The following is a 23,786-nucleotide window of genomic DNA, read 5'->3' as shown; positions in this document are numbered from 1 at the left end:
ACATACTCCACTGTGAGAACCAGATGCCAAACGTTATATCATCTGTAACTTTCCAAATCTAAGCTTAGGATATTGAGCAATTTTCCCTACGCCACAGTATTGGTTCTCTTTCCTTCTGTGTGTATATCATTCCAGCTTCTGTTCTCGAGAAATGGTTGCTCATGTTCCATGCTATTTGCTGGATCACAAGATGTTCAACAGATCTCTGCTTCTCATGATTTCTCTTTGGTCATCGGCAACTCAAAGGCAGACTTCTGTGAAAACTGTTTTTTTCTGTAAACAGCTAAATTTGTCACTCAATTTTCCCCATTTCCCTTCCACCACAGACGGCCTGTTCCTCTTCAAAAAGCAAGTGTTCCATTGCCATTAAAAAAAAATTTTTAGATTGTTTTCTACCTTCTCCCCTTACATTTCCATCCCTTTAGCTTCACTGATCATCTCATTTAAGGCTTAACCCGACAAGGACTTTACTCCAAAGCCGGAACCTTCAACAAGTAAGAAAGAAAACCTTATATTTTGAACACTTGGCAACTATTTCTCTAATGTCAATTCCCAGACAGTGTTTTTTCCTTCTTTCTGCCTTTGATGTACAGAGCAATATCACAGATCTTACCTCACTCCAGGGCGACGTGAAAGAAAGCGACTTCTTCCTTTCCTCATCCCTTCGTAAAAAAAACCTAAAGGAGCTCGTATTACTAAAGAGGCTGCAGTGAGGTAGTGGCTATAGGATATACACCATCCCACTGTGGTCTGTGAGGCCCATCGCGAACCTGATAGTTCAAACAAATGAGGGTCGAGGTGATAGCGTATTCTACCCTAAACCTCCTCCCACTATATTCCATAATAGGAAGGATTACAGTGACAAGGACAAGAGGATCCACCTGGATTGGCAGACTCGAAGCTCCGTTATGGGAAAATGATGATCCCCCCCCCATTTGCACTGCCTGGAGATGGGGGGGACAGAGATCTGAGTTGGTCTAGTCGACCCCTAACTTAACGCGCCAGCAGAATTAAGATGGGATGAGGAGGAGAGAGAGAGAGAGAGAGAGAGAGAGAGAGAGAGAGAGAGAGAGAGAGAGAGAGAGAGAGAGAGAGAGAGAGAGAGAGAGAGAGAAAGAGAGAGGAGATAAAATAGTGAGGACAGATGGTCGAGCCTGTAATAGTGTGAGGCGAGAGAGAGAGAGAGAGAGAGAGAGAGAGAGAGAGAGAGAGAGAGAGAGAGAGTAGAGAGAGAGAGAGAGAGAGAGAGAGAGAGAGAGAGAGAGAGAGAGAGATAAAATAGTGAGGACAGATGGTCGAGCCTGTAATAGTGTGAGGCGAGAGAGAGAGAGAGAGAGAGAGAGAGAGAGAGAGAGAGAGAGAGAGAGAGAGAGAGAGAGAGAGAGAGTAGAGAGAGAGAGTAGAGAGAGAGAGAGAGAAACCCAGGACGAAGTCGTTGGAACAGGTCGAACCCAATTTACGATTTCCTTTCGGAAAAACATTAGGACACACTAGGACACAGGGACCCGAGGGTGGTGGGGTTGTGGACAGACTTCCTGGCGCGTGTGACACGTTTGAGCGAACATGATATACAACAACACTGGAATTCTCTATTGATTCCTTATATACATCCCTTTTAAGATACGACCGTGGGTTTGGAGAGACATACAAGTTTGCCAACTATACCTTTAAAAAGATGAGGAATGGTAGAAACAAAAGCAATTGTGGGATCCCATTCTCATTCTACGAGATCAAACACCATCCCCTTCTTCAGCGCCTGCTTCGAAATCCTGCCATAGGGGATTAACAGGGTTATCACCACTATCTCTACGAAGGCAACAAGATACCATCTATGTAGGGAGGAAGGAACATCAAAGTTCTCATGAGGGAGTAGATATATATTGGGTAGGCATGATGCAAACGTGAAGAAGAGATCCATTAAAACAGAATTGGGTCAATAAGAAATGGGGGAGGAAATGATAAGCACCATGCATGAAGATGTAGTCAGAAAGAGGGATGTTAGAGTCTGTGAAGATTGGAGGAAGTCGAGGGTTTTTGTATTCATAAAGGTTGGTGAAGAAGGGAAGGGGAGGTTGTGGGGGGGTTGAGAGAGAGAGAGAGAGAGAGAGAGAGAGAGAGAGAGAGAGAGAGAGAGAGAGAGAGAGAGAGAGAGAGAGAGAGAGGTCTATGAGGCGTTTGTTTGACCGGGAGAGAGAGAGAAATGGATGGCAAATAGCGGAAATTAGTGGAAGTGTCGAACGAACAAGGGTACATGTTGAACACGGAGAGTGGGGGATGAAGATACAGAACCTTAGTCGATCTAAACTGTGATGTAAAGCAAGAAGAGGGAGAGAGGGGCAAGGGGAGAGAAGAAGAGGATATAAAACGATGAATAGGAAGAGAAAATGATGAGATAGCCATTAAGACATACTGTAAAGACTATGACGATTTGCTAACGTGCGAAAAAGGTGGAGATGAGGAAAGGAACATATCGGTGGTGACCAGGAGAGAGAGAGAGAGAGAGAGAGAGAGAGAGAGAGAGAGAGAGAGAGAGAGAGAGAGAGAGAGAGAGAGAGGAGTTAGCTTTACTGACCACGAGTCAGCATCATGGGTCTCCGCCAGGAATTTAGCCAGCGTGGGTTCGAATCTTGGGCGAGGGTTCGATCCTGGCTGTTGGAGGTTTGTATGTTCTATGAAGGTGCGCGTTCATATACACTTTATTCGTATATATATATATATATATATATATATATATATATATATATATATATATATATATATATATATATATATATATATATATATATACATGACAGCTAGAGACTGAGTGCGAACGAATATGGCCTTTGTTGTCTTTTCCTAGCGCTACCTCGCGCACATGCGGGGGGAGGGGGTTGTCATTTTCATGTGTGGCGAGGTGGCGACAGGAATGAATGAGGGCGGAAGTATGAATTATGTACATGTGTATATATGTATATGTCTCTGTGTGTATATATATGTATACGTTGAGATGTATAGGCATGCATATGTGCGTGTGTGGACGTGTTATGTATATGCATGTGCATGTGGGTGGGTTGGGCCATTCTTTCGTCTGTTTCCTTGCGCTAACTCGCTAACGCGGGAGACAGCGACAAAGTATGATAAATAAATATATATATATATATATATATATATATATATATATATATATATATATATATATATATATATATAGATAGATAGATAGATAGATAGATAGATAGATAGATATAGATATAGATATATATACACAGTCTGGAGTATTCAATTATGGCTAATTGTACGGCTATAAAATATCAACTGAATTCTTACCACCAGCGGGCTGTGTGTGTGTGTGTGTGTGTGTGCGATGATGCAGGAACCTCACATTGCATCTTTTATATACGTTTCTGGTTCAGGTGGGTGTCACGTGACCGAGAATGCTCTTAAAAACCACTGGGAAGATGTCGGGGTTGTTAATATCAACATTATGGCAGGATGTGAGCGTTCACTCAGAAGATGGCGTGTTGAGTGGGAGGTATTACTTCATGCAGTGGTTACTACATGCAGTGGTTACTACATGCAGTGGTTATCATGATGCAGTGGTTATCATGATGCAGTGGTTACTACATGCAGTGGTTACTACATGCAGTGGTTATCATGATGCAGTGGTTATCATGATGCAGTGGTTATCATGATGCAGTGGTTACTACATGCAGTGGTTACTACATGCAGTGGTTATCATGATGCAGTGGTTATTACATGCAGTGGTTACTACATGCAGTGGTTATCATGATGCAGTGGTTACTACATGCAGTGGTTACTACATGCAGTGGTTATCATGATGCAGTGGTTACTACATGCAGTGGTTACTACATGCAGTGGTTATCATGATGCAGTGGTTACTACATGCAGTGGTTACTACATGCAGTGGTTATCATGATGCAGTGGTTACTACATGCAGTGGTTATCATGATGCAGTGGTTACTACATGCAGTGGTTATCATGATGCAGTGGTTACTACATGCAGTGGAAAAACATGATGCAGTGGTTACTACATGCAGTGGTTATCATGATGCAGTGGTTACTACATGCAGTGGTTATCATGATGCAGTGGTTACTACATGCAGTGGTTACTACATGCAGTGGTTATCATGATGCAGTGGTTACTACATGCAGTGGTTACTACATGCAGTGGTTATCATGATGCAGTGGTTACTACATGCTGTGGTTACTACATGCAGTGGTTATCATGATGCAGTGGTTACTACATGCAGTGGTTATTACATGCAGTGGTTATCATGATGCAGTGGTTACTACATGCAGTGGTTACTACATGCAGTGGTTATCATGATGCAGTGGTTACTACATGCAGTGGTTATCATGATGCAGTGGTTACTACATGCAGTGGTTATCATGATGCAGTGGTTACTACATGCAGTGGTTATCATGATGCAGTGGTTACTACATGCAGTGGTTATCATGATGCAGTGGTTACTACATGCAGTGGTTATTACATGCAGTGGTTACTACATGCAGTGGTTACTACATGCAGTGGTTATCATGATGCAGTGGTTACTACATGCAGTGGTTATCATGATGCAGTGGTTACTACATGCAGTGGTTATCATGATGCAGTGGTTACTACATGCAGTGGTTATTACATGCAGTGGTTATCATGATGCAGTGGTTACTACATGCAGTGGTTACTACATGCAGTGGTTATCATGATGCAGTGGTTACTACATGCAGTGGTTATCATGATGCAGTGGTTACTACATGCAGTGGTTATTACATGCAGTGGTTATCATGATGCAGTGGTTACTACATGCAGTGGTTACTACATGCAGTGGTTATCATGATGCAGTGGTTACTACATGCAGTGGTTATCATGATGCAGTGGTTACTACATGCAGTGGTTATTACATGCAGTGGTTATCATGATGCAGTGGTTACTACATGCAGTGGTTACTACATGCAGTGGTTATCATGATGCAGTGGTTATCATGATGCAGTGGTTATCATGATGCAGTGGTTACTACATGCAGTGGTTACTACATGCAGTGGTTATCATGATGCAGTGGTTATCATGATGCAGTGGTTACTACATGCAGTGGTTACTACATGCAGTGGTTATCATGATGCAGTGGTTACTACATGCAGTGGTTACTACATGCAGTGGTTATCATGATGCAGTGGTTACTACATGCAGTGGTTACTACATGCAGTGGTTATCATGATGCAGTGGTTACTACATGCAGTGGTTACTACATGCAGTGGTTATCATGATGCAGTGGTTACTACATGCAGTGGTTATCATGATGCAGTGGTTACTACATGCAGTGGTTATCATGATGCAGTGGTTACTACATGCAGTGGTTACTACATGCAGTGGTTATCATGATGCAGTGGTTATCATGATGCAGTGGTTACTACATGCAGTGGTTACTACATGCAGTGGTTATCATGATGCAGTGGTTACTACATGCAGTGGTTACTACATGCAGTGGTTATCATGATGCAGTGGTTATCATGATGCAGTGGTTACTACATGCAGTGGTTACTACATGCAGTGGTTATCATGATGCAGTGGTTACTACATGCAGTGGTTACTACATGCAGTGGTTATCATGATGCAGTGGTTACTACATGCAGTGGTTACTACATGCAGTGGTTATCATGATGCAGTGGTTACTACATGCAGTGGTTACTACATGCAGTGGTTATCATGATGCAGTGGTTACTACATGCAGTGGTTATCATGATGCAGTGGTTACTACATGCAGTGGTTATCATGATGCAGTGGTTACTACATGCAGTGGTTATCATGATGCAGTGGTTACTACATGCAGTGGTTATCATGATGCAGTGGTTACTACATGCAGTGGTTACTACATGCAGTGGTTTCATGATGCAGTGGTTACTACATGCAGTGGTTACTACATTGCAGTGGTTATCTAGCAGTGTTAACAGCTGTGGTTACTACATGCAGTGGTTATCATGATGCAGTGGTTACTACATGCAGTGGTTATTACATGCAGTGGTTATCATGATGCAGTGGTTACTACATGCAGTGGTTACTACATGCAGTGGTTATACATGAATGCAGTGGTTACTACATGCAGTGGTTACTACATGCAGTGGTTATCATGATGCAGTGGTTACTACATTGCAGTGGTTATACATGCAGTGGTTATACATGCAGTGGTTATACATGCAGTGCGTTACTACATGCAGTGGTTATACATGCAGTGGTTACTCATGCAGTGGTTATCATGATGCAGTGGTTACTACATGCAGTGGTTATTACATGCAGTGGTTATCATGATGCAGTGGTTACTACATGCAGTGGTTACTACATGCAGTGGTTATCATGATGCAGTGGTTACTACATGCAGTGGTTATTACATGCAGTGGTTACTACATGCTGTGGTTATCATGATGCAGTGGTTACTACATGCAGTGGTTACTACATGCTGTGGTTATCATGATGCAGTGGTTACTACATGCAGTGGTTACTACATGCAGTGGTTATCATGATGCAGTGGTTACTACATGCAGTGGTTATCATGATGCAGTGGTTACTACATGCAGTGGTAATCATGATGCAGTGGTTACTACATGCAGTGGTTACTACATGCAGTGGTTATCATGATGCAGTGGTTACTACATGCAGTGGTTATTACATGCAGTGGTTACTACATGCTGTGGTTATCATGATGCAGTGGTTACTACATGCAGTGGTTACTACATGCAGTGGTTATCATGATGCAGTGGTTACTACATGCAGTGGTTACTACATGCTGTGGTTATCATGATGCAGTGGTTACTACATGCTGTGGTTACTACATGCTGTGGTTATCATGATGCAGTGGTTACTACATGCAGTGGTTACTACATGCAGTGGTTATCATGATGCAGTGGTTACTACATGCAGTGGTTATCATGATGCAGTGGTTACTACATGCAGTGGTAATCATGATGCAGTGGTTACTACATGCAGTGGTTACTACATGCAGTGGTTATCATGATGCAGTGGTTACTACATGCAGTGGTTATTACATGCAGTGGTTATCATGATGCAGTGGTTACTACATGCAGTGGTTACTACATGCAGTGGTTATCATGATGCAGTGGTTACTACATGCAGTGGTTATCATGATGCAGTGGTTACTACACGCAGTGGTTACTACATGCAGTGGTTACTACATGCAGTGGTTATCATGATGCAGTGGTTACTACATGCAGTGGTTACTACATGCAGTGGTTATCATGATGCAGTGGTTACTACACGCAGTGGTTACTACATGCAGTGGTTATCATGATGCAGTGGTTACTACACGCAGTGGTTACTACATGCAGTGGTTATCATGATGCAGTGGTTACTACACGCAGTGGTTACTACATGCAGTGGTTATCATGATGCAGTGGTTACTACATGCAGTGGTTATCATGATGCAGTAGTTACTACATGAAGTGGTTATCATGATGCAGTAGTTACTACATGCAGTGGTTATCATGATGCAGTGGTTACTACATGCAGTGGTTACTACATGCAGTGGTTACTACATGCAGTGGTTATCATGATGCAGTGGTTACTACATGCAGTGGTTACTACATGCTGTGGTTATCATGATGCAGTGGTTACTACATGCAGTGGTTACTACATGCAGTGGTTACTACACGCAGTGGTTATCATGATGCAGTGGTTACTACATGCAGTGGTTACTACATGCAGTGGTTACTACATGCAGTGGTTATCATGATGCACTGGTTACTACACGCAGTGGTTATTAAGAGGCCACTTTGAAAGGGTTGGTGTGTGTGTGTTTTTCTATTTGTTTAAGGTGGGGGGAGAACTATAGATGGTGGGTTATAGATGAATGTATAAGACAAGAGTTAGATGAGGTGTGATGGATAGTTTATAATGAAGTCCAAGAATTAAGACTCTAATGTGACTGTGTGTTTTTTCTTTTCTGTGATGAATGGATGGATAAAGGAGTTCGTTGATCATGCCTCACACTCTCTCTCTCTCTCTCTCTCTCTCTCTCTCTCTCTCTCTCTCTCTCTCTCTCTCTCTCTCTCTCTCTCTCTCTCTCTCTCTCCTGAAAATGGAGTAGTATCCTATTAACCTGTTACATCCCTATCAATTCCCTCTCAGAACAAGAGAAAGACTGAGAGAAGTTATTTTACTTTGAGAACACACCTTCTTCCTTTCCTCATCTACAATGTAACGAATGAGAAGGAGAGAGAGAGAGAGAGAGAGAGAGAGAGAGAGAGAGAGACAGAGAGAGAGAGAGAGAGAGAGAGAGAGAGAGAGAGAGAGAAGGGAGGGGAAGAAAGAGAAACGGGAGAAATAACATGTTTACATTTCATCTCCAAGCCCCAGCTGATCATCAAAGGACAGATGACACGAAATTGGAAAGTGACCCGATGTCTTGAAGACGTGACCAAGAAGGTCATTCATCAAGGACGACGTGTTCTGCTCGGGAGTGACCCTGTTTCGTCCTCCGGTGACCTGAACATGATCTACGAGGCCACATGAAGGCTTCCACGAATTCATGAGTTGCTGAGCCAGGCAGCTGTAGCAACCTATCGCCACGGTGCATGACGTATGCTGAGATACATCCTGCATATGTATATATATATATATATATATATATATATATATATATATATATATATATATATATATATATATATATATATATATAGGCATGTACAGAGCATCAGATTGGGGAAGAGCAGTGTGGTTTCAGAAGTGGTAGAGGATGTGTGGATCAGGTGTTTGCTTTGAAGAATGTATGTGAGAAATACTTAGAAAAGTAAATGGATTTGTATGTAGCATTTATGGATCTGGAGAAGGCATATGATAGAGTTGATAGAGATGCTCTGTGGAAGGTATTAAGAATATATGGTGTGGGAGGCAAGTTGTTAGAAGCAGTGAAAAGTTTTATCGAGGATGTAAGACATGTGTACGAGTAGGAAGAGAGGAAAGTGATTGGTTCTCAGTGAATGTAGGTTTGCGGCATGGGTGCGTGATGTTTCTATGTTTGTTTAATTTGTTTATGGATGGGGTTGTTAGGGAGGTGAATGAGAGTTTTGGAAAGAGAGGCAAGTATGAAGTCTGTTGTCGATGAGAGAGCTTGGGAAGTGAGTCAGTGGCTGATTCGGGTGAGAAACTGCAGAAGCTCGTGACTGAGTTTGGCAAAGTGTGTGAGAAAAGAAAGCTGAGAGTAGATGTGAGTAAGATCAAGGTTATTAGGTACTGTAGGGTTAAGGGACAAATCAATTGGAAAGTAAGTTTGAATGGAGAAAAACTGGAGGACGTGAAGTGTTTTAGATATCTGGGAGTGAATTTGGCAGCGGATAGAACCATGGAAGCGGAAGTGAATCATAGGGTGGGGGAGGGGGCGAAAGTTCTGGTGCGTTAAAGAATGCGTGGAAGTCGAGAACGTTATCTTGGAAAGCAAAAAAGGGTATGTTTGAAGTAATAGTGGTTCCAGCAATGTTATATGGTTGCGAGGCGTGGGCTATGGATGGAGTTGAGCGGAGGAGGGTGGATGTGCTGGAAATGAGATGTTTGAGGACAATGTGTGATGTGAGGTGGTTTGATCGAGCAAGTAATGCAAGGGTAAGAGGGATGTGTGGAAATAAAAAGAGTGTGGTTGAGAGAGCAGAAGAGGGTGTTTTGAAGTGGTTTGGTCACATGTAGAGAATGAGTGAGGAAAGAGTGACAAAGAGGATATATGTGTCAGAGGTGGAGGGAACGAGGGGAAGTGGGAGACCAAATTGGAGGTGGAAAGATGGAGTTAAAAAGATTCTGAGTGATCGGGGCCTGAACATGTAGGAGAGTGAAAGGCGTGCAAGGAACAGAGTGAATTGGAACGATGTGGTATACCGGGGTCGACGTGCTGTCAATGGATTGAACCAGGGCATGTGAAACGTCTGAGGTAAACCATGGAAAGTTCTGTGGGGCCTGGATGTGGAAAGGGAGCTGTGGTTTCGGTGCTTCATTCATGACAGCTAGAGAGTGAGTGTGAACGAATGTGGCCTTTGTTGTCTTTTCCTAGCGCTACCTCGCACACATGCGGGGGAGGGGGTTATCATATCATGTATGGCGGGGTGGCGAGGGGAATGAATAAGGGCAGACGGTATGAATTATGTACATGTGTATAATATGTATATGTCTGTGTGTGTATATACATGTATACGTTGAGATGTGTAGGTATGTATATGTGCGTGTGTGGACGTGTATGTATATACATGTGTATGTGGGTGGGTTGGGCCATTCTTTCGTCTGTTTCTTTGCGCTACCTCGCTAACGTGGGAGATAGCGACAAAGTATAATAAAAAAAATGAATAAATAATCTTCGTCGTCCATGGCTTGCAAAAAATGCAGATCGTATCGTTGCTAATCCATTACTCTAAGCTTAGGAAACAGCTGTGTGTTGCATGGAAGCTTGTATACACTGGAGCGTATAGTAAGGTGAGCCACTCCTCTCCCAGGGGTGTGTGTCTGTCACTCACTCCCTCGGTTGATGCGCGTCTCGGTCCACAATGTTCACAGTCCTTCCCCTGGGCCTGCCTCACTGGTGGTGTTATTCCCGTATCTCTTCTCACAGAGTCAAGTATTCTGTTTACCTTCAAGCAAATTTGCATACTAGAACTAATACCACTGCTACTATTGCTGCTGCTACTACTACTACTACTACTACTACTACTACTACTACTACTACTAGTACTACTACTACTACTTCTACTACTACTACTACTACTACTACTACTACTACTTCTACTACTACTACTACTACTACTACTACTACTACTACTACTACTACTACTACTACTACTACTACTACTACTACTTCTACTACTACTACCACTACTACTACTACTACTACTACTACTACTACTACTACTACTACTACTACTACTTCTACTACTACTACCACTACTACTACTACTACTACTACTACTACTACTACTACTACTACTACTACTACTACTTCTACTACTACTACCACTACTACTACTACTACTACTACTACTACTACTACTACTACTAGTACTAGTACTACTACTACTACTTCTACTACTACTACTACTACTACTACTACTAGTACTACTACTACTACTTCTACTACTACTACTACTACTACTACTACTACTACTTCTACTACTACTACCACTACTACTACTACTACTACTACTACTACTACTACTACTAGTACTAGTACTACTACTACTACTACTACTACTACTACTACTACTACTACTACTACTACTACCACTACTACTACTACTACTACTACTACTACTACTACTACTACTACTACTACTACTACTACTACTATCACTATCATTAACATAACTATCATTCTCATTACCGTTACTACGCCTGAGTTGCCTGCGAAGGGTTGAAATGTACCAGGGAGGTCGCGGGGTCAAACCCTCTCTCTCTCTCTCTCTCTCTCTCTCTCTCTCTCTCTCTCTCTCTCTCTCTCTCTCTCTCTCTCTCTCTCTCTGACGAACTCAGATATCAGTGAGCTGGCTGCACTGTCTCTCTTTTCTGCTTTTTTTTTCTTTTTGGTCCTCTCGCCTCTTCCTTGGGACTCTATTATTTGATAGTCATTATTGGGAGTCATATGAAATGATGAGATAATGAAAAAGAGAGAAAAAAAAGGGAGAAATATGAGAAAATGACGAAGGGTATAAGATGATTTGGCACTAAGTTTAATTAGGTATTTGGGGAAGTGGAGCTGGATGAAGAGATGTGACAGTGAGTGAATACAACAGGGAGGTTTGTTAAGGAGGGACGAAATCAAAAGGGAATGAGACGTGAAGAGCAGATGAAAGGCAAGTAGGAAGGGAGAGGTTGATGAATGACGAGGGAAAGGGGAGGAGGAGGAGGAAGAGGAAGAAGAGGAGGAGGAGGAGGAGGAAGAGGCAGAGGAAGAGGAGGGTTAAGAACCGATACTTCATGACAAAGTGAATTTAGATAAGTGAGTGTGATTTCCCTATCATGGATGAGTCTCTGTATTGTTCTAGGTTTTTGAGTTTATTTTTCTTTTGTGTGTATGTGTGTGTGTGTGTGTGTGTGTGTGTGTGTGTGTGTGTGTGTGTGTGTGTGTGTGTGTGTGTGTGTGTGTGTGTGTGTGTGTATGTGTGTGTGTGTGCACCTGTGTTTGTACGGGTGTCAGAGCATGTGTGTGTTTGTGTGTGGAAATGTTTGTTGTGTGTGTGTGGGGAGAGAGAGAGAGAGAGGGGGGAGGGAAAGTGTGTGTGTGTGTGAGAGAGAGAGAGAGAGAGAGAGAGAGAGAGAGAGAGAGAGAGAGAGAGAGAGAGAGAGAGAGAGAGAGAGAGAGAGAGAGAGAGAGAGAGAGAGAGAGAATGTGAGGTTGATTGGACGATCTTTGTTCTTACTGATGTGTATGAAGTCTGGGCTACGTATCTTTGTGTTACATATTCAGTTCGTCTTTGAATATGAATAACGAGATGTCCAGGACTCAGAACCGTCATGAAGGGGATTGGAAACTCTATCGAGACTTGAAACGTGCTGCCCTCACGCGGTCAGGGCGAGAAACATGGGCGTCTCTTGTATGTAAACACAGCTGATGATCACACACACACACACACACACACACACACACACACACACTGGTCTCTCTGGTTGACCATGTGAAGTTTTCAGCGCTTCTAAGTTCAGTTCTGTTGGTCCGCGGGAGTTAGGACCGTTTTGATATCATTAAACACGTTCTAAATGTCCTGTCCTTCTCTCCAAGTAATAAATAAATAAGATGCTTTTTGAATAACCTTTTCCTATTTCGCTAGAACATAAGAGCATCGGCAAAAAGGCACTTATGATGTGTCAACTGTTCGAAATGTCTTCTGTAGTGGGTTACGATTGTACTGGAAGGTCTTGGAATAGGTTCCAGTCATCTATCTTTCCAACAAAAGGGATTTCATGGCTTGAAAGACGTTTGGAGCCTAAGCTCTCGAACATATCTTTGTTTTGAAAACGAAATGTAAAAGGGATCAACTGGTCTGATCACTTCACCTTTTGTTCATCGGAGTTTGAACAGATAAATTAATCTGTCTAATTCAGTGTTAGTTATCTCTATATATTTTTCTGTTTGTATATGTCTGGTCAGTTCCAGCAGCCGAGTGGAGGCGTGTCATTCCTGTTTCTTTCCCACACATACGAATATCTAATTAACATGTCAATGTTTTCCCGTGAAAGTGTATTAGAAAAATGTGATGGATTAGAGAAATATGTTTTAGATTAGGAATCAAGGATATTCACGCCGAGCAAGACTGGGTGCCACAGGTGAAATGGGGGGAATTCAACAATATTTACCCTTGTATATAGTGGAACCTTCATTATATACGGAAAATAAGGTTGAATTAACCAATTTCTAAGTTCTCCGTTCAGTTTCATAACCCTTATTGAAGTAGTTTAATTTCTTCTTTCATAAACGTATTATTTGTCATCATTTCCAGAACATGGCGGTTCCGTCCTATAGGTTCTGGTCTTCGTATTAACCATCTCTGTCCCTTATCCTGTGACTTATATTCATAACAACCATGTTATCTCATACTTCACCATATTCCTCATTCCTTATCTTCATATCAAAGGATTCTTCTATGTCGTTTCCACCATCCCAAGCTATTCCCGATGTTCTTACATTCAGAATCATGTTCTGAAGAGGATCGAGTATTACTTCCAACAAAAAAAAACACCATCTATAGATACATATAGATGCCATGATATTTCCAAATAGGATCTATAGATGGCTGAAGATCTTCTTGACATTATGTTGTGTCGTAAGTCTGTGGTGGCCTCTCCATCTCAAATCTTTTTAAAACTGTCTCACTTTTTCACCTCCTCATCATTCAGCTAACTCTATTCAAACGTACATCCTCCTCTGACTCAAACTCTATATTTTCCCCTTCTCGTCCAGATCCAGTCGACGATATGTCCTTTTACGCTAAGCTGGTTCGTTATACACATACGTATTCTCCACAAAAGCTTTGCTTTAGCTTTGATATTGCATCCGTAAACAAATCTTCTTTCACTTACAGTACGATAGTTTTTCCCCATTTCTCTGCATCACCTGTCGCACTTCGTGGCCAGACCTACAATGATAGCCACCAGCGACACTGGTACAACACAGGCAGGAGCACATGACCTACTCTTCCTTCACAAATTGATCAATGTCACCATTAGTTTCCTGGTTTCTCGTTCTATGCACTTTAAGTACGCTACCCTCCCCCCATCTCTCTTTCTCTCTTTCCCTGTGACCTTTGACCTTCACTTGCTCTAATTGAAAAATATTGGATGATTCTTTCTTTTTCTTTTTCAAAACTCGAATCATTTATAACAAATATGTCATCGATGCAGAATCTCCTACGCATTATTTTCCTTTTTAGTTTCTCAGCTGTTACGTCTCCATCACAGAATAGATGATGAATAGTAAATAATAGAAATATATATATATATATATATATATATATATATATATATATAGGAAGAGAGGAAAGTGATTGGTTCTCAGTGAATGTAGGTTTGCGGCAGGGGTGTGTGATGTCTCCATGGTTGTTTAATTTGTTTATGGATGGGGTTGTTAGGGAGGTAAATGCAAGAGTTTTTGGAAAGAGGGGCAAGTATGAAGTCTGTTGGGGATGAGAGAGCTTGGGAAGTGAGTCAGTTGTTGTTCGCTGATGACACAGCGCTGGTGGCTGATTCATGTGTGAAACTGCAGAAGCTGGTGACTGAGTTTGGTAAAGTGTGTGGAAGAAGAAAGTTAAGAGTAAATGTGAATAAGAGCAAGGTTATTAGGTACAGTAGGGTTGAGGGTCAAGTCAATTGGGAGGTGAGTGTGAATGGAGAAAAACTGGAGGAAGTTAAGTGTTTTAGATATCTGGGAGTGGATCTGGCAGCGGATGGAACCATGGAAGCGGAAGTGGATCATAGGGTGGGGGAGGGGGCGAAAATTCTGGGGGCCTTGAAGAATGTGTGGAAGTCGAGAACATTATCTCGGAAAGCACAAATGGGTATGTTTGAAGGAATAGTGGTTCCAACAATGTTGTATGGTTGCGAGGCGTGGGCTATGGATAGAGTTGTGCGCAGGAGGATGGATGTGCTGGAAATGAGATGTTTGAGGACAATGTGTGGTGTGAGGTGGTTTGATCGAGTGAGTAACGTAAGGGTAAGAGAGATGTGTGGAAATAAAAAGAGCGTGGTTGAGAGAGCAGAAGAGGGTGTTTTGAAGTGGTTTGGGCACATGGAGAGGATGAGTGAGGAAAGATTGACCAAGAGGATATATGTGTCGGAGGTGGAGGGAACAAGGAGAAGAGGGAGACCAAATTGGAGGTGGAAAGATGGAGTGAAAAAGATTTTGTGTGATCGGGGCCTGAACATGCAGGAGGGTGAAAGGAGGGCAAGGAATAGAGTGAATTGGAGCGATGTGGTATACCGGGGCTGACGTGCTGTCAGTGGATTGAATCAAGGCATGTGAAGCGTCTGGGGTAAACCATGGAAAGCTGTGTAGGTATGTATATTTGCGTGTGTGGACGTATGTATATACATGTGTATGGGGGGGGGCCATTTCTTTCGTCTGTTTCCTTGCGCTACCTCGCAAACGCGGGAGACAGCGACAAAGTATAAAAAAAAAAAAAAAAATATATATATATATATATATATATATGTATGTATATATATATATATATATATATATATATATATATATATATATATATATATATATATATATATATATATATATATATATATATATATATATATATATATATATATATATATATATATATGTATATATGTATATATATATATATATATATATATATATATATATATATATATGTATATATATATGTATATATATATATATATTTTTTTTTTTTTTTATACTTTGTCGCTGTCTCCCGCGTTTGCGAGGTAGCGCAAGGAAACAGACGAAAGAAATGGCCCCCCCCCCATACACATGTATATACATACGTCCACACACGCAAATATACATACCTACACAGCTTTCCATGGTTTACCCCAGACGCTTCACATGCCTTGATTCAATCCACTGACAGCACGTCAGTGTATATATATATATATATGTAAAAAAAAAATATATATATATATATATATATATATATATATATATATATATATATATATATATTTTTTTTTTTTTTTTTTTTTTCATACTATTCGCCATTTCCCGCGATAGCGAGGTAGCGTTAAGAACAGAGGACTGGGCCTTTGAGGGAATATCCTCACCTGGCCCCCTTCTCTGTTCCTTCTTTCGGAAAAAAAAAAAAAAACGAGAGGGGAGGATTTCCAGCCCCCCGCTCCCTTCCCTTTTAGTCGCCTTCTACGACACGCAGGGAATACGTGGGAAGTATTCTTTCTCCCCTATCCCCTATCTCCCCTATTTACACATGTAAATAATTCATACTTGCTGCCTTCATCCATTCCCATCACCACCCCGCCACACATGAAATGGCACCCCCTCTCCCAGTGCACGTGTGAGGTAGAGCTAGGAAAAGACAATAAAGGCCACATTCGTTCACACTCAGTCTCTAGCTGTCTTGTGTAATGTACCGAAACTACAGCTCCCTTTTCACATCCAGGCCCCACAAAACTTTCCATGGTTTACCCCAGACGCTTCACATATCCTGGTTCAATCCAATGACAGCATGTCAACCCCAGTATACCACATCGTTCCAATTCACTCTATTCCTTGCATGCCTTTCACCCTCCTGTATGTTCAGGCCCTAATCGCTTAAAATCTTTTTCACTCCATCCTTCCACCTCCAATTTGGTCTCCCACTTCTGATTCACTCCACCTCTGACACATATATCCTGTTTGTCAATCTTTCCTCACTCATTCTCTCCATGTGACCAAACCATTTCAAAACACCCTCTTCTGCTCTCTCAACCACGCTCTTTTTATCACCACACATCTCTCTTACCCTTTCATTGCTTACACAATCAAACCACCTCACACCACATATTGTCCTCAAACATTGCATTTCCAACACATCCACCCTCCTCTGCACAACCCTATCTATAGCCCATGCCTCACAACCATATAACATTGTTGGAACCACCATTCCTTCAAACATACCCATTTTTGCTCGGAAATAACGTTCTCGCCTTCCACACATTCTTCGGTGCTACCAGAACCTTCGCCCCCTCCCCCACCCTGTAACTCACTTCCGCTTCCATGGTTCCATCCACTGCTGAATCCACTCCCAGATATCTAAAACACTTCACTTCCTCCAGTTTTTCTCCATTCAAACTTACCTCCCAATTGACTTGTCCCTCAACCCTACTGAACCTAATAACCTTGCTCTTATTCACATATACTCTCAGCTTTCTTCCTTCACACACTTTACCAAACTCAGTCACCAGCTTCTGCAGTTTCTCACCCGAATCAGCCACCAGCGCTGTATCATCAAGAAACAACAACTGACTCACTTCCCAAGCCCTCTCATCGACAGCAGACTGCATACTTGCCCCTCTCTCCAAAACTCTTGCATTCACCTCCATAACAACCCATTCATAAACAAATTAAACAACCATGGAGACATCACGCATCCCTGTTGCAAACCAACATTCACTGGGAACCAATCACTTTCCTCTCTTCCTTCTCATATATATATATATATATATATATATATATATTATTTTATTTATTCATTATATTTTGCTTTGTCGTTGTCTCCCGCGTTAGCGAGGTAGTGCAAGGAAACAGACGAAAGAAATGGCCCCACCCACCCACATACACATGTATATACATACACGTCCACACACGCAAATATACATACCTATACATCTCAACGTATACATATATATATATATATATATATATATATATATATATATATATATATATATATATATATATATATATATATATATATATATATACACACACACAGACATATACATATATACACATGTACATAATTCATACTGTCTGCCCTTATTCATTCCCATCCCCACCTCGCCACACATGAAATAACAACCCCTTCCCCCCTCATGTGTGCGAGGTAGCGCTAGGAAAAGACAGCAAAGGTATACATATATATATACACACACAGAAATATACATATATACACATGTACATAATTCATACTGTCTGCCCTTATTCATTCCCATCCCCACCTCGCCACACATGAAATAACAACCCCCTCCCCCCTCATGTGTGCGAGGTAGCGCTAGGAAAAGACAACAAAGGCCACATTCGTTCACACTCAGTCTCTAGCTGTCATGTAATAATGCACCGAAACCACAGCTCCCTTTCCACATCCAGGCCTCACAAAACTTTCCATGGTTTACCCCAGACGCTTCACATGCCCTGGTTCAATCCATTGACAGCACGTCGACCCCGGTATACCACATCGTTCCAATTCACTCTATTCCCCGCACGCCTTTCACCCTCCTGCATGTTCAGGCCCCGACCACTCAATATCTCTTTCACTCCATCTTTCCACCTCCAGTTTGGTCTCCCACTTCTCCTCGTTCCCTCCACCTATGACACATATATCCTCTTGGTCAATCTTTCCTCACTCATTCTCTCCATGTGACCAAACCATTTCAAAACACCCTTTTCTGCTCTCTCAACCACACTCTTTTTATTACCACACATCTCTCTTACCCTATTATTACTTACTCGATCAAACCACCTCACACCACATATATATATATATATATATATATATATATATATATATATATATATATATATATATATATATATATATATATATATATATATCCTATGCTAAAATATTTTCAATAATTAATCAATAATATCTCCCTACATTAATCTTTCAACCAAATGGCCAATCAGAGCTCACATCTAGTGACTAGATACAATCCTTGCTCATGGTCGTCACAAACAATATAGCAAACACTTGAACACTTCATCTCTCTCCTTAATATCTCAACTGCCTAATCTGCCCCAGATCCCTTGCTATATTTCACCTGTATCATTGCTTCTCATCCCCCCTGAGACTCAGTTTCTCCTAACCACTCTCCCTCATCATCCACTCTGTAGGTCAAGTTTACATATGCTAGCGACCCCTTACATCTCTCTCTCACACACACACAAGAGCCCTTCAGGTTATTGCCTCCATTTAACACTTGTCATCTTTCTCTTCAGGAATAATCCCCTCATCCTTATCTCTTATCTTTTCCTACATCACTTTCAATGTCCATTTCCAACCCTCCCTGACAGGTCCAGCAGTATGTTCTCATTGGACTGAACCGAATTCATGTAAGAATCTTATACTTATTTACGTCTTCCAACAACAGAAGGTGCAAATATAACGTTCTGTTTTCTATTGGATTTCTTCATTATTGGAACCTCAACTCTTGAATTTAATCTCAGTTTTGATGTCCTTCCTCAGTCTCTCACACCGTCACCTTATCTGCCACTCATTATTTCCCTCTTCTGCTCAGAAAACCGTTCTGTTACTTTCTAAGTAACGTTCTTGGATCGTCCAGTGTCTAACTCATCCTTCGACATTTGGGCAAGGTCTGTTGATATGATTCATATAACATTTCCATCTCTTGACCATTCACATTCCAAGAGTAATTTTTACAAAGTTTTCATTTTGTTTCACTAAACAGTACGTATTATGTTGGTTTAATTATCCACAGCTTATATCCATCTTTACTTCTAGTATCCACTATCTTGTCGTCTTATACTAACTGATGATTATAACAGTATTTTACTAAGAGTATCTATGAGTGGCTTGGTGCGTGAGTGAGTAGTTGATGCTATCTTGATTATGTGCCTTACACAAGCCTTCATACGAAGGTGTTCAAGACTCCAAGTATTTTGCCAAAAACATTTAAATCTTCGAATTAGACGCAGTGAACCTTGAACTACCAGTGCACAGCAAACGTCGTAGACTTTCTCCGAGACAAAGAATTCAAGAAGTTTCATCAGTGGTAACATTAAGATGCTACTGAACACATGCACGTAATCTGGCACAAGGGCTAAAGTGAACGTAGTAAACATATGTTGTCAACGGCTCTTGCTACAGGCATACCAATTTCTGGAATCGATGTCTACTGCGTAGCTATGAGGTCTCCAGGATTTCAAACAGAGAGAAGGTCATGGCAACTTCAGACTGCATTGGACCACTTCAGGAAGTTCTGAAGGCTACAGCACAACAAATAAAACCTTCAGAGAAGATAGTGGCGGTCATGACTAGAGATGGAAAGTTCATGTGACAGACGGTGAGTAGCCGAATCCCATCTGTGTGACGCACATTCCAACACCCTCAAATCCTAGCCTAACATGGACGCTCCCTCACTCACTCCCTCTGGGTGGGGTATGTACACGGTGCATCAGCTTTACCCAGTAGTTCACGGCTGCCGCCACAGAGTTCTACAGATTTCTCAAGGTTCTTCGAGAAAGGGATGCCAAGATGCTCCTCTTTGATGGAGCCAACTACAAGACTGATCAGTTACTGATGGAGCCAACTACAAGACTGATCAGTTACTGATGGAGCCAACTACAAGAATGATCAGTTACTGATAGAGCCAACTACAAGACTGATCAGTTACTGATGGAGCCAACTACAAGAATGATCAGTTACTGATGGAGCCAACTACAAGACTGATCAGTTACTGATGGAGCCAACTACAAGACTGATCAGTTACTGATGGATCCAACTACAAGACTGATCAGTTACTAATGGAGCCAACTACACGACTGATCAGTGACTGATGGAGCCAACTACAAGACTGATCAGTCACTGATGGAGCAAACAACAAGACTGATCAGTCATTGATGGAGGCAACTACAGGACTGATCAGTCACTGATGGAGGCAACTACAAGATTGATCAGTCACTGATGGAAGCAACTACAAGACTGACCAGTCACTGATGGAGGCAACAAGAGAAAACCTTAGACTGAGTACCGTATTACGTGCATGTTGAGTGAGTGAGGAGAATGAGGGAAAGATGGCGATCCCAGGGAGGAGGAATCCTCTACATTAGCTATCTCCAGAACTTTGATGTGATGGCTCCAGTCGCCTATTTGTCTGGAATAAGCTTTCATCATCGTCATCAATCAAGTTCAGGAAGTTTTCGCTGGTGGAGGACTTACCTAAAAGAGATGACATGGCCCTTCATGCCCTATGAAGCTCAGATTTCCCTTTCTTTCCCCTGGCTGTAGGGAAGGACGTGAAGGACCTTCATCCGAAGGGGATGAGGGACGGAATACGCTGGAGAGGGAAGACATAACTCATTGAGGGACCTGAGAGAAGAGATTGTCAAACACACAGCGGAGTAGCTCTTGAAAGGGGGTGCGAAAGTAGGTGGAGGAGGAAGAGGAGGAGGAGGAGCAACAGAGCGTTTCGCTCGACAAGACCGAGGGAAGATCGAGGTGCACTTTGTAATCGAAGACGCGCACGCGAAGGTTACAGTAACATTGATTATTAAGGGACGCCTCCTTTGTCCACAGCGCGTTTGAGTTGATCGACGATCGCTTCGCTGGGAAGTGGAACGGGGGACTTAGAGAGAGAGATCTTACCTCTGTGTGTGAGAGAGAGAGAGAGAGAGAGAGAGAGAGAGAGAGAGAGAGAGAGAGAGAGAGAGAGAGAGAGAGAGAGAGAGAGAGAGAGAGAGAGAGAGAGAGAGAGAGAGAGAGAGAGATCTTCCGCAAGTGCACAGCAGAGAGATATGACATATATGTATTGATGAGAGAGACCGAAAACACATGTATTGATGAGAGAGAGAGACCTTAAACACATGAACTATTGAGACACTTTATGCTCATGTGTTAGAGAGAGAGATAATACACATCTCTAAAGTAACGACAGAGACCAGAGGGACAAGTAGATATGTTCTCCGTCATCCAGCAAAGTTAATATGAAGAGATTGAAGTAGGGAATATTCAGTGTCGTCCCTGTCGATATGATTTGGCAATTTGGCAACGCGATCATAATGCTGAGGTGTGTATCTGTCCTTCATACAGTGGGTCTCTATGGGAAAATCTCTTTCTATCATAAGCATATATCCTGAATTAATTTATTACAACTGTATTACATGATGAAGTACGTTGTTACAACAGGAATTACACTTTATATGTTTGATTTCAGAAGAATCATAACCTGAATTAACTTATTTCAAAAGCACTACTGGGTGACGTTAAGCGCTATGTACAAGAAGAGTTACGTACTGAAGTACAATATATAAGAAGCATTACATCTGAAGTACTTTTTTCCAATAGCACTTTCTTCTGAAGTACTTTTTTCCAATAGCATTTTCTTCTGAAGTACTTTTTTCCAATAGCATTTTCTTCTGAAGTACTTTTTTCCAATAGCACTTTCTTCTGAAGTACTTTTTTCCAATAGCATTTTCTTCTGAAGTACTTTCTTCCAATAGCATTTCCTTCTGAAGTACTTTTTTCCAATAGCATTTTCTTCTGAAGTACTTTTTTCCAATAGCATTTTCTTCTGAAGTACTTTTTTCCAATAGCGCTTTCTTCTGAAGTACTTTTTTCCAATAGCATTTTATTCTGAAGTACTTTTTTCCAATAGCATTTTCTTCTGAAGTACTTTTTTCCAATAGCATTTTCTTCTGAAGTCCTTTTTTCCAATAGCATTTTCTTCTGAAGTACTTTTTTTCAATAGCACTTTCTTCTGAAGTACTTTTTTCCAATAGCATTTTCTTCTGAAGTACTTTTTTCCAATAGCATTTTCTTCTGAAGTACTTTTTTCCAATAGCATTTTCTTCTGAAGTACTTTTTTCCAATAGCATTTTCTTCTGAAGTACTTTTTTCCAATAGCACTTTCTTCTGAAGTGCTTTATTATGTACATTTCTGTACTTACGATCTATGTACTCCTGGTAACACATGGGCTGCATCAGTACTCAACCCATCCTTATAGAAAACGAGCAACGGTTACACCACTTATAGCTATGGCATGATGGAGACAGGTCAAAGACATACAATGAAGTTAATCACTTTCATCCAGATACGAGTTGAGTAGAAAGTGGTCACTAGTGATGGTGTGAAACTAAGTTTAAATCTGTCATAGGAACTAATGACAGAAGGGAAAAAATGCTAATAATTTAGGCTTTTAATGAGATTCAATGACGTGGGTATAGAACGGGTCATTAACGCCCTCAAAATCACAGTACAACATCCACCAACCAAGTATTGGTCAACAGCAAAATTCTTGTTCAAGTGTGAAGGTTGATGTTCATAGGAACATAACTAAATTCCCCTTTACATAGATCTATATTAAGTATCATTTTGGTGGTCGAAACCCTCTTGAACAAGCAGATCTCCGTGTCAGAATCCACATCATTTCTCACACCTGGTGTTACAGCAAGTCTCTCTGGGTGAAGATATAGAGGGAAGTGAAATCGCAGCCTTGCTCCAGTGGGTCTTCAGGTTTTACCTTCGTTTCTCATCCTTCTTCCCTCCAGGTCCGGCTCGGCAAGGCCACGGACGCGAGCCCCGGGCAATCTCCATGTTAATAATTTGCATCAGCGACCATATCCAGACTGATACTGGTGTAGTGTGGGTCTGAAGAGCGTGTTCGCGGATGGCCCGGGCATGTTCCACCTAATGGGGCGCGATGCTTAAATTACTTGACCTCCGAGAAGGGGGGAGGGAAGGCTGGGGAGTGGTTTGTAGGAACCCAGGGAATAGGAGGAGTTAGCTCGGCAATTGATCACACGGGAGGGCGGAGCGTGGTTGCAAGTGAGACGTGTATGTCAGGATGGAGTGCGTCTACAGCAGCATTACGGAGAAAGTA

The 23,786-nt window shown here is 41.7% G+C and overlaps 1 pseudogene; it reads right to left on the bottom strand.

The window, feature by feature from the left end:
• Window positions 1–988: 988 nt before the first annotated feature.
• The window catches only part of LOC139762016 (uncharacterized), a 28,269-nt pseudogene continuing 5,471 nt past the window's right edge, over window positions 989–23,786 (bottom strand).

Source organism: Panulirus ornatus, chromosome 42 (assembly GCF_036320965.1).
Source record: "Panulirus ornatus isolate Po-2019 chromosome 42, ASM3632096v1, whole genome shotgun sequence".
Lineage (NCBI taxonomy): Eukaryota > Metazoa > Arthropoda > Malacostraca > Decapoda > Palinuridae > Panulirus > Panulirus ornatus.
Note: the sequence above shows the minus strand (reverse complement) of the source record. Positions and strands in the feature narration are given on the sequence as shown.